Genomic DNA, 16261 nt, shown 5'->3' with positions numbered 1-16261 from the left:
AGCCTATCTGTTCCATGTACCACTGTCAACACTTGGTACTTATATATTTGCAAATTATATAGGTAAAAATGATACCCATTTAAAAATATTGCTTTTATTTCTAGTGGGGTTGAACATTTTTCATGTCTGATATTTCTTTTTTAAATCTTTTCTAATATTAATATGGAGATTATATTTTCATGTGATTATTATAGAATATTATATGAATGATTTCTTTGGATTTTTAGTTACAAAGTGTTTTTCTTCCTTCACATCACAAGTTCCACAAGACCAATAATTTTGTCTTGAATATAAACTCATGTCCTAGAACAGAGGCAGGTCCTTAGTAAATATTTAACTCAATGAATTTATAGCCAAAAAGCCTGACTCAACGCCTCATATTATCCATGTCAAGCATTCCAAAGATGATCAAAAACACTGCAGTTCAGTAGAAATAGCAAACTGAAAACATAAGAAAATGTATTGGGGTTCATGAGAGGTTAGTTATCATTTTTGCTAAGATGCGGATTTCACATGACCTTCTGGTTCCATTTGTAAATATCGAACTTGGAGTAGCTATAATGAGAAATATGGAATCAAGAGAAAGATAAAAACAGAAGTTTCTGGGAAGAAAGAAGGTGGATTTATATGATGTGTCTGGGATTAAGGGAATGAGATGGCTTCAGTTTGGATGATAAAATTATTCAAGTTGCTCTGAGAAGATAAATTAGATAAGTGACGACTGGGTACAATCAAAGAAGCCCTGGTATACTGAAGACATGGGATAAACAGATAGGAATTGATTAGTTTTAGGCCTGACTTTTCCATGTATCCCCTTCCAAATCCTCAGAGCTAGTGGATTAAAATCTAGAGCAGTGGTCTCGAAATTTAGTACATGCCAGAATCACCCGGAGGTGATATTAAAGTATGGATCAGTGGACCACAGCTCCAGACTTTCTGAATCAGTGGATCCAAGTAAGCCTAAGAACTAGCATTTCTAATCAGTTCCAGGTGGTGAATGATGCTGCTGGTCCAGGGACCACATATTGAGTACTACTGCTCTTGGGATTGCCTCCCCATTGTGTTGTTTCTCACTGAGAGTTTTAAAGAAAAATGCTGACCTGAAGAATGGCATTATAGTGTAATACCAAAGAGGATGAATTAACTGTAGTTTTGAATGCCTAGGCTCTCCACTATAGGGCTTCACCTTTCTCTCACTGAACCCACATAAACTGACATAGATGATTTAGAGCTCTCATGTGTACTTGCAGGGGGATAAGCTCACACTCCAAATCAAAGTGACACTTGATGAGTACAATAACATCAAAAAAGGAACAATTAAAATATACCATAAATGTCATCAGAAGCAGAAGTACTAGCAGGAGCAGACAAAATATAAATCACCACAATAAATATTGTAAACATGATAAGGGAAGATATTAACAATGTGAAATAGAATAAAAAATCATAAAATATAATCTAGGCATGAAAAAATTACAATATGTAAAATTAATTTAAAAATAAGATACAATGAAAGAATGAATGATTTAGCTAAAGAAACTATTAGAACACAGTAAGGAAGGAAATAGAAATAGAAATTATTTTTGATAAGATAAAAGGACAGTAGAAGTGCCAACATTTGGCTAACAGAAATCTCAGACAAAAGACAAATAAAAATAAGCATAAGGAAATACCTGAAGACATGGTTCTGTTAATTTCCCAGAGAGAAAGCAAGAACAAGAGAAAGTTGAATAAACTTACATTGAAGGAATTCCTAGAGTGTCAGAGGGGTGATTTAAAAAACACTGTCATATTCAGATACATTAAAATGACATAAGTGGGGGAGAAGGATCAAGATGGCAGAGGAGTAAGATGTGGCACAGGAGTAAGATATAGCGCATACTTTCTCCCACAAACACATTGAAAAAAAATATATATATTTTTTAGAACAATTCACACAGAACATCTACTGAATGCTGGCAGAAGACCTTAAACTCCCCAAAAGGGCAAGAACCCCTCCACATAACTGGGTAGAACAAAAGGGAAAAAAGAGAGAGAAAAGGAATCAGGATGGGACTAGCACTCCTGAGAGGGAGCTGTTAAAGAGAAAAGGGACTCACAACCTGGGAAGCCACCTAACAGATGGGGAGATCGGCTGAGATGGAGGGACCTCAAAGTCCCCAGTAAAAGTGTAGCAGCTGTACTGAGGAGGGCAGAGCAGAGTGAGAGCTGCACAGATCATCTGCACCACTGCCTCTGACACCACAGACTGAGATGGTCGGGCAAGGGCTGGGCATGGAGACTCAGGCTCTAAAGGTCAGTTCCAGGAAAAGAACTAGAGTTGGCCTGTGGAGACAGCCTGAGGGGTTAGGGAAAAACCCATGGCAGTCCGCTCCTCCTCCTCTCACCCTCCCCAACAATGGCACCTGCCTCTCTTAACCTCTTAGAGGAAATTCTGCTTCTCCTGGGTTCCCTTGACCATGGCACTTGGCTGAAACTGGAAGAAGGTATTTACAACATTTAAAAAAAGGGACCATCAAGAAAATATATGATTACTACGAAGAATAAGCAAAATATATCCAAAGATTCTTTTTCAAATATGAAAAATACAAGCGGAAATTCCATAGAGGAAGAAATACACACATCCATAAATACATGAAGAGATGAATGATTTTAACTTAGATGATAATGATGAAATTTACCAAGGTATTTGATCACTATTAATTTATATTTCTCTTTTCGCATCTTCTGGATTTGAATCTGTTTTAGTTCATGTACTTCATGTTTTTAACGTTTGCCTTTGCATAATAAAATTTATGAGGTTTTGTACATGTGAGAGTAAATATATATATATGTGTGTGTGTATATATATATACACACATATATATATATATACTTATTTATTTATTTATTTATTTATTTATTTATTTACAGGCTGCACCCATGGCATATGGAAGTTCCCTGGCCAGGGGTCAAATCAGAGCTGCAGCTGCCAGCCAGCGTCACAGTCATAGCAATGAGGGAACTGAGCCATGTCTGAGACCTACACCACAGCTCACTGCAAGGCCACATCCTCAACCCACCGAGTGGGGCCAGGGATCAAACCCCCATCCTCATGGATACTGTTCAGGTTCATTACCACTGAGCCACAATGGGAACTCTGCATGTGAGAATATTTTTACTAGTCACTTTTGAATGACATTTTGGTTGGATATATAAAAATCATAGTTTAAAGCACTTTTCCTTCAATAGTTAAAAAAATGACTCAACATATTTGCTTCCAATCAAGAGATAGGAGGGAATCAGATAACGAACCCAGATGGAGGAATTATCGGCCATAAAAAAAAAGGATTGACTTGGTTATTCCATGCTGTTTTAAGGAAAAATATCTGAAAAAGGATATATACGTGTACGCACACGCACGCACACACACACACACACACACCACATATATATATATATATATATATAAAACTGATTTACTGTGCTGTACATCTGAAACTTACACAATACTGTAAATCAACTATACTTTAGTAAGCAAATATACTGGCAAGAATAACAGTATCTGGAGTTCCCTCATGGTTGAGAAGGGTGCAGATTTGGCATTATCACTGCTATAGCTCTGGTTACAGCCAGAGTCATTCAAACGTTTCCTATAAAGGGCCAGATAATAAATGCTTTATGCTTTGGGGCCATTTAGGTTCTGTTGCTACTGATCAGCTCTATCATTGCAAAGCTAAAGCATAGACAATACATAAATAAATGGGTGTGCTTGTTTATACAAAAACAAATGACTGGCCATAGTTTGCTGGCCCCTATATTGTAGTACCTAATCTTCCAAGAAATTAGAAGCAAGTGGCTCTAGGGCCACAGATTTATAATATGGGAAATGGAGATCCTGATCTCATAAACGAACTACATATACATTTTTAATCATAGTCATGTGTATATTATGTTAAAACAGTGGGTTAATTCAGGTAAAGTCTATAAGTTAAGTAATGCAGCTTAAAGGAGAATGTATAGGTTTATTTCTCACAGAGGAGGCTTTCTTCCTGCAGACATAAACTTGTTTGTTTTCTTGAGAATGAGTAATCAAGAAATTAAAATCCTTCCCAACAATTATTAAGCACTCCATTTTGTCATAAATATATAAGTTTAGTTTGAATCTTAATGGAAAGTGTCAGAACTTTTGCTGAAAAGCCCTGGCTTCTAATTAATTCAGCACATTTACTAACTCTGAGTGGTCCATCAACTCTCACCTTGACTACAAAGGTGTGATAATAGTCATTTCCAAAAAAGTCACAGGAAGTAAAAAGGCTCTGTCAAATATATCTGTACCCAGAGTCTGTCTCCAGTAGACCTTACATACGTACTTGTTGCATTCATATGGAATGGTCTTCCTATAGAGTATAAGAGACCAATTTTCTTATCATTCCATAGGTCTGTCAAGGTTCATTTGAACACTGCTCACTGACACTATAAAGTGATCAGCTTTGCTTGTAAAAGCTGCAGGACCTCTCATCAACAAAGAGATCAAACTTTTAAGTCTACTCATATAGTTAAGTACCTATTATGGACTTAGTTCAAAAGAAAAAATAATGTATCATTATAAAGTATTCTCCCAAACTCTAAAAATCAAAGAATTTTACTTCTCAGCTCCTAAATCAACTTATTGATGATTTCATTAAAGCTAGCTTTGTATTAAGTGCTTAAAATTTTTCTGAATTCATCTACTCTGCAGACTAAATCCATTCCATGTTGACATTTTACTTTGCATTTCTTTGCCAAGTCTAGAATATTCTGGACCACACTATTGTGCACTATGAATTAAATAATCTATGAGTACTTTTCTATATTTGACACTGTGATTACATGATTCTATCTCCAGTCTTTTAAAAACTGGTACTCAGAGACAGTAAACTAATGCCTTACACTATGATCTAAATTCAAGAGTCCTTGCAGCTTGGATTTGTAAAGCAGAGTTCTATGAGCTCAGATACTATTGTTGTTGTTGTTTTTGTTATTATTGGCTGCAATAGCAGCATGTGGACATCTCCAGGCCAGGGATCAAACCCATGCCACAGCTGTAACTAGACCTATAGCAGTGACAATGCCAGATCTACAGATCTATACCCTGCTCAACCATGAGGGAACTCCAGATACTGTTATTTTTGCCAGTATATTTGCTTACTACATTTTCTTAGTCCCTCACCTATCTGGCACAGTACTCAGGCACTGTTTGTTATAAACAGATGAGAATTACAAAATCTTACATAGACTTACCATATATATTATCTCTCGCCATCATAATAACAATTCTCGATTCCTCGTGGCAGTGTTAAGAATCGACTAGAACCATGAGTTGCGGGTTCGATCCTGCCTTGCTCAGTGGTTACGATCCGGCGTTGCGTGAGCTGTGGTGTAGGTTGCAGACGCTCGGATCCGCATGCTGTGGCTCTAGTGTAGCCGGTGCTACAGCTCTGATTCAACCCTACCTGGAACCTCCATAGCCGGAGCGCCAAGAAATAGCAACAATAACAAAACAACAACAAAAAAAAAAAAAAAAAAAAAAAAAAAAAAAAAAAAAAAAAAAAAAAAAAAAAAAAATTCTCTGAAAGAAGTGACATAAAAGCATAGATTCTACCAGAAATAGACCTCATAAATCACTTATATTCCAGTCCCTTCATATTACAGTTGAAGAAATTGAGACCCAGGGAAGGGATGTGACTTGCTAAAGGTCTTGAAGCTAGTGTTAGATACAGAACTGACACTACCAATCCAGTGGTCTTTTCACTTTATCACACTCCCTCTCTTATATGTGTAAAAAATATAGGAAACATAGAATATTACCTTTCTTAGTTGTTGGAGTTTATTTTATTTTTTTAATTTTAATTTTTTTTTGTCTTTTTGCATTTCTCGGGCCACTCCCATGGCATATGGAGGTTCCCAGGCTAGGGGTTGAATTGGAGCTGTAGCCACCGGCCTACGCCAGAGCCACAGCAATGCGGGATCCGAGCCACGTCTGCAACCTACCCCACAGCTCATGGCAACACTGGATCCTTAACCCACTGAGCAAAGCCAGGGATCAAACCCACAACCTCATGTTTCCTAGTCAGATTCGTTAACTACTGAGCCATGACGGGAACTCCACTTGTTGGATTTTAAACAGCAATTCATATAGGGTCTAGTTGTCTTCACAGCAATTGAAAATCAAATTTTTTCCATTAAGAAAACAGGTAAATGATAAATACACAAAAAAGAAATCATTTATGGTCAAACTGTTAGTAGACTAGATTGGTGTTTTTCTTTTGTGGATGGCAATCCATTGGTAGGTTTGAAAATCAGGTGTGTGGGTCACAAGCAGATTTTTAATAGATTAGGATATGATATAAAACAGCAGAAAGACTCACATTAAGTAAGCGTTTCATGAAATTTTTGCTTCAGTTACATATACATTTACACATCTATACACTGTTGTAAACTGTATTGCTCACCATGCACCAGACAAGAACTATTTGAAAAAATCACCAGGCTACCTGACATGGAGGAGACACAGAGATTCTCCAGCTCTGTACAGCAACAGAAGAGGAATTGCTATGAGAACCAATAAAGAAATTTTCACACTACCCCTGTCAGCAGGGTGGAAGTTTTTGATCTAGCCTCTGTTGAAGGAGGAGGGTTCTGTCTAACCTTTACTCATTCTTCTTTGGCAGAGTATTCAAACAACTCTCAGCAATCCCCCACCTCTCAAACCCAGACTAGGGCCCTTGCAAGAATACAGAATGACACCACCATTGCTCTTAGGCAGCTCAGTTCTACTTGACCCATTTCAAAGAAACAGCTGACAAAAGCAAGATGCCTTCCCAGCTGCTGGAAAGAAGTAGCACCCAAAGAATAGAGGTAATATTGTGCCAGGCAATGTGGCATAGCCTTCTGGTGATAGCATAGAACATGAGTGGTGAGCCACTCAATCAAAGGGGACATGATATCCCAGGAGCACAAAAATACCCTGAGGGAAAAAGGCAGAGATGCCATCTACCTGTTTCAACCCTGAAACAGTGATTTATAGAACGGTTGTCAGTTTTTCCTTACTGAATACATGTGTGATTTTCACCCCCCTAGACAAGACTGGAGATATGCAGAAAAATAAAAGAAAACAAAGCACATAGACTGGAAAGATACTTAAGACTCACTAGCAGATGTAAAATTGATAGAGTAATTTAGGTAGATTTTGATGTGGGTTCTCACAAATTCTACATTAATCATTCAGAGATCTATTGTCTGGGAGATTTTCAAGAAATTGCAGCTAACACCAGAGATTACCAAACCTTTTTAAAATAGCTCATTTAAATATTACATTTTCTTCTCTAGTTTATAATATCCATCTACAGTTCCATGGGAGATGGGAGAAGAGGAGAAGGTATTGTGTCTATTAAAGTTTCCCTTCCCAATTCTTGCATGCAGCAAACAGAATTTCGATTCCTTCCACATAAAAAGTGAAGGTAGGTATTAGGGTAAAATACGAATTCCGAGATGTAAATATAGGAAGAATTAGAGATCACAATAAGCCGGATTCTTGGCCACAGCATAACCTGAGTTCATCTTACTGAACTGTTACTTAGTTCTTTTAGCCAGTATTGGAGGAGGGCAGATGTTACCAATGGAGAAAAATTCTTGATTGAGCAACCTAAGGCAGTCTCAGTCATAGGAATGTCAAGTGGTCCTTCCTACTCTGCCTTCTGCTCTCAGTCAGCCTCTTGGATCCCTCTCTGCTTCATAGGTCTTATTCTTTTCTTTCAGGTTTCATTAATGGGCAACAGGAAACAGAGTGTTCTGGAGTCATGAGATATCCATCTCCACATAAAATTTTTCAACTAGGGAATATTTTCGCTATTGATCTACATGTCTTCTCACTCAATTTGGAAAGTACAGGTTTTGAGAGGTATCAAAGGACATTTTCTATTTTTCTCAGTTCAAGTTTAATTATTCTCCTCCTATTTCTGCAATACTTGGGAGGATATTTTGTTAATTTTATAAATTAATTCCAGCTGAGAAAAAATATTTTGACATACTCCAAAACATGCATTCCAAAGGTTTCATTTAAAAGTTCTCTTCCATACCTTAACAAGTCTCTTTATTGCTTTATTTTAATTATGTTGAATATATATCATTATACAAAGTAAAGATTGTAAAATGTACCTCTAAAATCTTAAAATTCATGTTTCCTAGATCCAGTGTTCTCTTACTATAGTTCCCTCACCATCCTGGGAGAGATCCTTTCCCTTCCTTCCCAACTCCTTCAATATGACTAGTATTCTTGACTTGAGATTTAATCTAATAAAGATCTACTTCAACAACATGAGTAACCTGGACTTAACAGAAAAGCATCTCCATGTTTTATAGATTTTTAGTAGTTATAACAAGGAGTTAAATATATTTAGTAGTTATAACAAGTCTAACATAGTGGTTAAATTTGTTGATTTTGCACAGTAGTAAAACCAAGGAGTGGTAGGGGATATATGGTTAAAGCAATTCAATATCTCTATCACTGTATCCTCAAGCCCTCTGAGATAAATATACAGACTAGGTAAAACCTGTGCACTTTTTATGTAAATGCAGCTATAAGACAAGCCCTTTAGTCAACCTTCCATCCAGATAATTTCTTCTTAGGCCCCTCTAAATAGTAAGTCTGGAAAATCCAGACAGAAGCTTCCTAGGTTCTCAATACATTTCTGGGGTGGAGAAAGACATCAGTGTTGGTGGGATACAGGCTGGGAATCTTAGTGAAGAGGGATGCTTAGACACTTTTCATTCAATCTATAGTCCAATGCTAAATGGCTTAGCAAGAGCATACATAATTGAGGGAAGCGTTACAACCAGACAATCCAAGGCAAGAAGAGGTCGTGTAAATATCTGCATATATAAGTTTCCTTTCCACAAATATATATATATATATATATAGTCTTTTTTTTTTTTTAAGGGCCACACCCGTGGCGTATGGAGGTTCCCAGGCTAGGAGTCTAATCTGAGCTGTAGCTGCCAGCCTAAGCCACAGCCACAGCAACATGTCTGCAACCTACACCACAGCTCATGTTAACGCCGGATCCTTGACCCACCGAGTGAGCCCAAGGATCAAACCCTCAACCTCATGGTTCCTAGTCAGATTCGTTTCCGCTGTGCTGGGATGGGAACTCCCTTCTACAAATGTTTTTGTCTATTCCTGGAAGACATCCGCAGAAAAAAAGAACTCTGAAGGGTTGGGCAATAATGGAGTCTAGTACAAAGGTGATTAATCAACTTTCTTATGCATTTAAAAAATTCTATTTGGTAAAAGAATTCTGTCATTTTATGTGGGTAACCAAATAACTCTTAAAATAATCCTATTAATAAGGCAGAAACATGTTAAGTTACATATGGAGTGTGAGACTGCTTAATAAATAAAATCAAGAAGTTTTCATTCCTGAAAAGATCTAGGGAATACTTTCTTGAGATCTGAGTGTAGTACACAATCTGAAGGCTGAAGGATAGAGAGAATGGAAAGGTTACTGTACTTCTCATATATTCAATGAATATTTGCAAAGGGCATTCCATGAGCAAGATACCTACCACAAAAGCTTTTACTACCAAGTTAATATTTGGCATGGGTTGCAAAACTAACTTCACACAGGAATGAAGTTAGGATATACGGTTATTAGAAATGTGCCCCCAAATAAAGGATGTATACTGCACAGACCAATAACAGTTAACTGGTAAAAGTGCAAACATTGTAAACAACTCTAATGCCCTAAAATCCTTGACTTGTTAAATAAATTAGGCTATATACATTTAATGGAATCTCTGACACCATTAAAATGTGTAAAAATAACTTTTAACAGTGTGAATATATTCAATTTTTATAAATTTAAGAATAAATACCAGGATGCAGAAACACATATAAGGGATTATCTAAATTGTATAAAACAACTCAGGAAAACTTGCAAGAGCATGTAAAATACTAATACTAACTACTTGTATTCTTTCTTGTTCTTTTATGTATATTTCTACTTTCCAGCTTTCTAAAACTTCTGAAATCTATTACTTTTACAAAACAAACATTTAAAATGCCACTAATTAAACCCTCTTACACTTGACATTATCCGTCTCCATCAACTTCTTTTAAAATAATAAATTCTCATTTTGAGATTTAACAGAACACACAATTTGATAACATTGTTACTCAAGGAGAGTTCCCATCGTGGCTCAGTGGTTAACGAATCTGACTAGGAACCATGAGGTTGCGGGTTCGATCCCTGGCCTTGCTCAGTGGGTTAAGAATCCGGCGTTGCCGTGAGCTGTGGTATAGGTTGCAGAGGAGGCTCGGATCTGGCATTGCTGTGGCTCTGGCGTAGGCTGATGGCTACAGCTCCAATTAGACCCCTAGCCTGGGAACCTCCATATGCCACGGGAGCAGCCGTAGAAACGGCAAAAAGAGGAAAAAAATTTTTTTACTCAAAATAATGGTCATTCATTTTTTAAACTTGTCATGGAGCAATATGCATTTCTAGTTATCACAGATGACAGCACAGCATGGAATAAATGACTTAAAATACTGCTACGGTGTGATGGAATCTGTCATAATAAGTACCTGCAATAAGTAAATGCATTCTTCCTTTCTCAACAAGTCCCAAATTAAATTTCGTAACAGTGGATTATTTGCCCTTTGTGTCTTAAGATTTACTTTTAAATTTTCTGTAAAGGATGATGTGTTTTGATATATATATTTCTAAGTTGCCTGTATATTATCTTTTAAAAAAGAGATTTATTTATAATAAAAACCATATTCATGAAATGACAACCACATGACAACAGGGGAAAAGGAATAAATGAATGAGAGTGGCTTTTCATTTTATAATATGGTTCATAATAGGATTTCATTAAATTATCATCTGCAATTTATTTGAAAATGATTTTATTTTGGAAAAATGCACATTTTATAAAATGTACATAATTGTATAAAATGAAACCTCCTGTTGTATAGGAAGTAAGATATCAAGAATCACAGTATTATTGCCTTGTTAGTTAGAAGTTACAATAGTACTACTATGTTATTAGCTTGATATCATCTATGGAAGCAAGACGAGACAGATTGGAAACATGTTTGATGACAAACATGTGCTGTGACTAACTTCTCATTCAATCTTCACAAGGATTGTATGAAATATATACCACTGTAAAGACTTAAAAGACAAGGAAAAAAAACTCAGAAAAGGTGAATAATTTTCCCAAGTTCAAGAAGCTAGAAAATGGGAGATCTGGAATTCAAACTTAGAAATTTCTAATTTAATACCCATAAGATTCCCACTATCTCAGTTGTTTAGATGCAGAAAACAAAGATCAGGTATGAGAAATACTGCTTAGAAATTAATAAAAGAATAATACAACATTATATTTATAACTTTGATTTAGCAGTTTCAAGGCTTTATAAATCTATAATTTCATATGTGTTCCATTTGACTAAGTATGGTACACAAAGTGTCTTCACCCCACCTTAAAAATAATCAGTCTATATGCTATGTCTAATATTCCCTCTGTTAACCCTGGTCCATGCTAAGCTGCTGCCCTATTCAGTAATGGCACTACGTATTTATCATGTTGCCTGATCTGGAAACATGTGTAAATTCATCATAATTGCTTCATCCATGTAAATTCCTGAAAAGTTATTCTGTCTCCACCATCAAAATGAATGTTAAATCTGTCCTTTTATTTCCACTGCCACAGCATTAGTCCAAGACACTAATCATCATCACTTTCCAAGACTCTTGCAACAATCTCCTTAGATGTTTCCCACTTGCACTCTTACTCCTATAATCTATTCCTGCTATAGCACAAAGAATATCTTCTAAAAATATTATTAATTTTGATGTACAGTTGACCCTTGAACAACATGCATATGAATTGCATGGATTCATATATACATATTTTTTTTCAATGAACAGTCAGCCCTCAGTATCTGTGGGTTCCAAACCTGCAGATTCAACCAAAGTGGATTATGAACTATGTTTACAATCTAAGTTTGGTTGAATCTACGGATGTGAAACACTGACTATGGAACTTGAGCATCTGTGGATTTTGGTATCTGTGGTGGGTATTGGGACCAATCTCACCCATAGCAAGGGAAAATACATTACTGCATTTACTATTAACTCTTGAACAACACAGGTATGAACTTTGCAGGTCCACCTATACATGGATTTTTTTCAATAAATGTATAGTTGGCCTTCCATATTGATGGATTTCACAACCACAGATAGAGATTATAAAGAGTCAACTATATAACCTATTTTACATATACAACATATTTTACATAAGGAACTTGAGCACCTGCAGATTTTGGTATATGTGGAGCTCCTGGAACCTATCCTCTATGGATACTTAAGGACGACTATACTTTAAAGAAAGTCCTGGAAAAAAAATGAGAGATTTGCTGTGGTCATAAGACAGAGCAATATAAAAAAATGTTGATTTGCCATATAATAATATATAAACAATGCAATTCTAATAAAATTCTAGCAGTATTTTATTAGAAAGCTGACCATCTGATTTACACTTTACATGAAATAAGAAAAGTCTACAAGTAAAAACACTTATGAAAAGAATACCTAAAAGGAGGGTGGGAATTTTACCCTCATATGTATTAAGAAATCATAAAGCCAATATAATAAAAAAATTTTTTAAGGAACTGAGAGACAAACAGAACAGAAGTGGTATAACAAATCAATAAGGAAAACTATTTACTAAATGACCTGGTGAAAGTGGTTTACTCCATGGAGAAGAATAAAGTTGATCTCTAGCCCACGAGTTTGAAAAATAAAAAAAAAACCTCTAAATGAATGAAATAACTACATAATACAAAGACAAAACTATAAAGATAATAAAGAAAAATTATAGGAAAATATCTCTGTGATCTTGACACTGGGTAAAGACTCCTTAAGCAAGAGTTAAAAAGCATGCTAAATAATAGGAAAATAAGCAACATGACTATCACTTCACCCAAATAAGAATTTCATTTGAAAGAAAGTTAACACCATTCAAAAGCTAACAGGTAGGTGACAGAAGACATACACAACATCTAAAACCAGAAAAGGATTTACATTAAGAACACACAAGTAATTCCTATAAAACAACAGAACAAAGACAGAATATCCAATTTTAAAAGGGGTATGAATAAATAATTTTCAGAATGAGATAAAATGGTTGACATATTAAGAAATACTTAACCTTTTTGAATTAGAGCAACATAATTAAAATAGCTACATGATGTACCTTTATATCAGTAGGACTGACAGATTTAGAAAGATAATATCAATAGAAAGTCAGATAATATCAGTACCTATCTTATGTACTACCACACTCATCTACACTAACAAAAGCATTCTGGAGAGCATTCTAGATCTATTTAATGACATTAGCTATGTACATGTCTTATGAGCCAGAAAACTCAAAGAAATTCAAATAAAGGTTCATAGGGCAACATGCAAGGGAGGTTTATCACAGTGTTGTTTTGAAGAATATCTTGGAAGGAATATCTTGCCCAATACTAGGGAATAAGCTATGCCAAATGTAACAGAAATATAGTGAAATGCTATGTAGCAGTTAAAAGTGAAAAGGATGACCAGAAGACTAGCAGAAGAGATTTTCCACAATTAAAGATACAAAGGAATGACACAAGGAAAGTAGGAGGGGCAGAGATGCAGTAGTCAAGTCACACCCCTGGGTAGATGGGAAGATAATCACAATTGCAGGAATTCCCCCCAAAGAAGCAAAGGGTCAAAGCCCTACATCAGCCTTCCCAGCCCAGGGGTCCTGTACTGGGAAGATGAGTCCCAAGAACATCTGGCTTTATAGACCAGAGGGGATTGCATATGGGAGAGGTGGAGGATTATAGGAAATAGACACTCTGCTCTTTAAAGGTGCATGCAAAATCTTACGCAATCCATGATCCAGTGCAGAGACAGTAACTTACAAATCCTGGGTCAGACCAATTTTTTGATCTTGGAGAAGCCTCCCAGAGGCGGGGTGGGGGGAGGGCCACTGGGACTTCCCCTGGGGACACAGATGCTGGTAGCAGCCATTTATGGGGACTTGTTCTACCACAAGGACATTTGTGCTGGGAAGCATCATTTTGGAGTCCTCTCTACTATGAGCTTTGAGAATTAACCCTGCCCACGAGGTGGTCAGCATCAATCCCAGGACACACGAGGCTGAGCAGCTATGCATATGGGGACAGAGTCCCACCAAACAGGGGGGTGGCACACACTCCAGCCCCTCCCAGGCCCCCCAGAAAGCTGACCTGTGAACTGCCACCGCCCATCAGGCCAGTCTTTCCAGGATCATTATCATGCTACTAGGAAGGTAAAAAACAAAAGTAGTAAAATTATGTATATTCACAGTAAGTAGTTAAAGGATACACAAAACAAAAGGTGGTATAATATGACATCAAAAACATTAAACATGGGGTAGGGAAGTAAAAGCGTAAGGTTGACGCGATGCTTTTGAACTTAAGGGAACATCAACTTAAAAAAACATATATATGGGAAGTTCCTGTTGTGGCTCAGTGGGTTAAGAAACTGACATAGTGTCAATAAGGATGTGGGTTCAATACCTGGCCTCACTCAGTGGGTTAAGGATTCGGCATTGCTACAAGCTACAGTGTAGGTTTCAGATATGGCTTGGACTGTTGTTGCTGTGGCTTGGTGTAGGCCTGCAGCTGCAGCTCTGATTCAACCCCTAGCCTGGGAACATCATATGCCACAGGTGCAGCTGTTAAACAACAAACAAACAAACAAAATATATATATACACGCACATACACGCACATACATATATAGTATTTATTACTATATATAATCCTCATGGTAACCACAAACCAAAAGTCTGTAATAGATACATATACAAAAAAAGAGAAAGGAGTCCAAACAGAATACACAAAGGAAGAGAGTTAATAAAAATGATACAAATGAATTTATATGCAGAACAGAAACAGACCCATAGACTTTGAGAACGAACTTATGGTTACTAAATGGGACAGGTGAGGCAAGGACAGACTGGGGGTTGGGATTGGCATACACACACTGTGGTATATGGAATATCTGCCCAATGAGGACCTGCTACATAGCACAGGGAACTCTATTCAATATTCTATGATAATCTATATTGGAAAAGAATTTGAAAAATAATGAATGTGTGTATGTGTATAATTATATCACTTTGTTACATAACAGATATTATCACAACATTACAAATCAATTATACTTCAATAAAACAAAAAAGGAACAAAAACAAAAAACTACAAAAACACCTCAAAACAATTAACAAAATGGAAATATGTACACACCTATTAATAATTACTTTAAATGTAAATTGACTAAATGCTCCAATCATTGGACTTAGAGTTTTAAGTGGATAAGAACAAACAAAAAAACCCAAATCAACAACAACAAAAACCAAGGTCCATCTATATACTGCCTACATGAGACTCTCTTCAGATCTTAATACAAAGACTGATACTGAAGGAATGGAAAAAAAGTACCTCATATAAAGAAAGCAAAATAAAGCTGGGGTAGCAATACTTATGTCTGACAAAATACACCTTAAAACACAGACTATAAAAAAAAAGACAAAGAAGGTCATTATATAATGATACAGGGATAAATCCAACTAAAATATATAACAATTTTAAATATGTATTCCCCCAACATGGAAACAACTAAATACTTAAAGGAAATAATAACAAACATAAAGAAAGAACCTGACAGTAACACAATAATAGCAGGGAAAGTTAATGTTCCACTTACATTAATGGGCAGGGCATCCAGAAAGAAAATCAATGAGGAAACAGTAGCCTTAAACAACACATTAGATGGACTTAACAAATACATATAAAACATTATATTCAAAACCAACAGAATACATATTCTTTTCAGGTACACATGAAATAGTCTCAAAGATAGATCACAGGCTCAGCCTCAAAACAAGCTCCAACAAATTTAAGAAGATTAAAATCATATCAAGCATTTTTTTCCAAACACATCACTACAAGACTAGAAATCAGCCATAAGAAAAAAAACTGAAAAAAATACAAACATGTGGAAGCTAAACAATATGTTCCTAAACAACAAATGAATCACTGAAAAATCAAAGAGCAAATCAAAAACTACCTAGAGACAAATGAAATGGGAAACATAAGGATCCAAAAATCTATGGGAAGCAGCGAAAGTAGTCCTAAAGGAGAACTTTAAGTGATA

Source organism: Sus scrofa, chromosome X, assembly GCF_000003025.6.
Source record: "Sus scrofa isolate TJ Tabasco breed Duroc chromosome X, Sscrofa11.1, whole genome shotgun sequence".
NCBI lineage: Eukaryota > Metazoa > Chordata > Mammalia > Artiodactyla > Suidae > Sus > Sus scrofa.
This window is presented reverse-complemented; position numbering follows the sequence as displayed.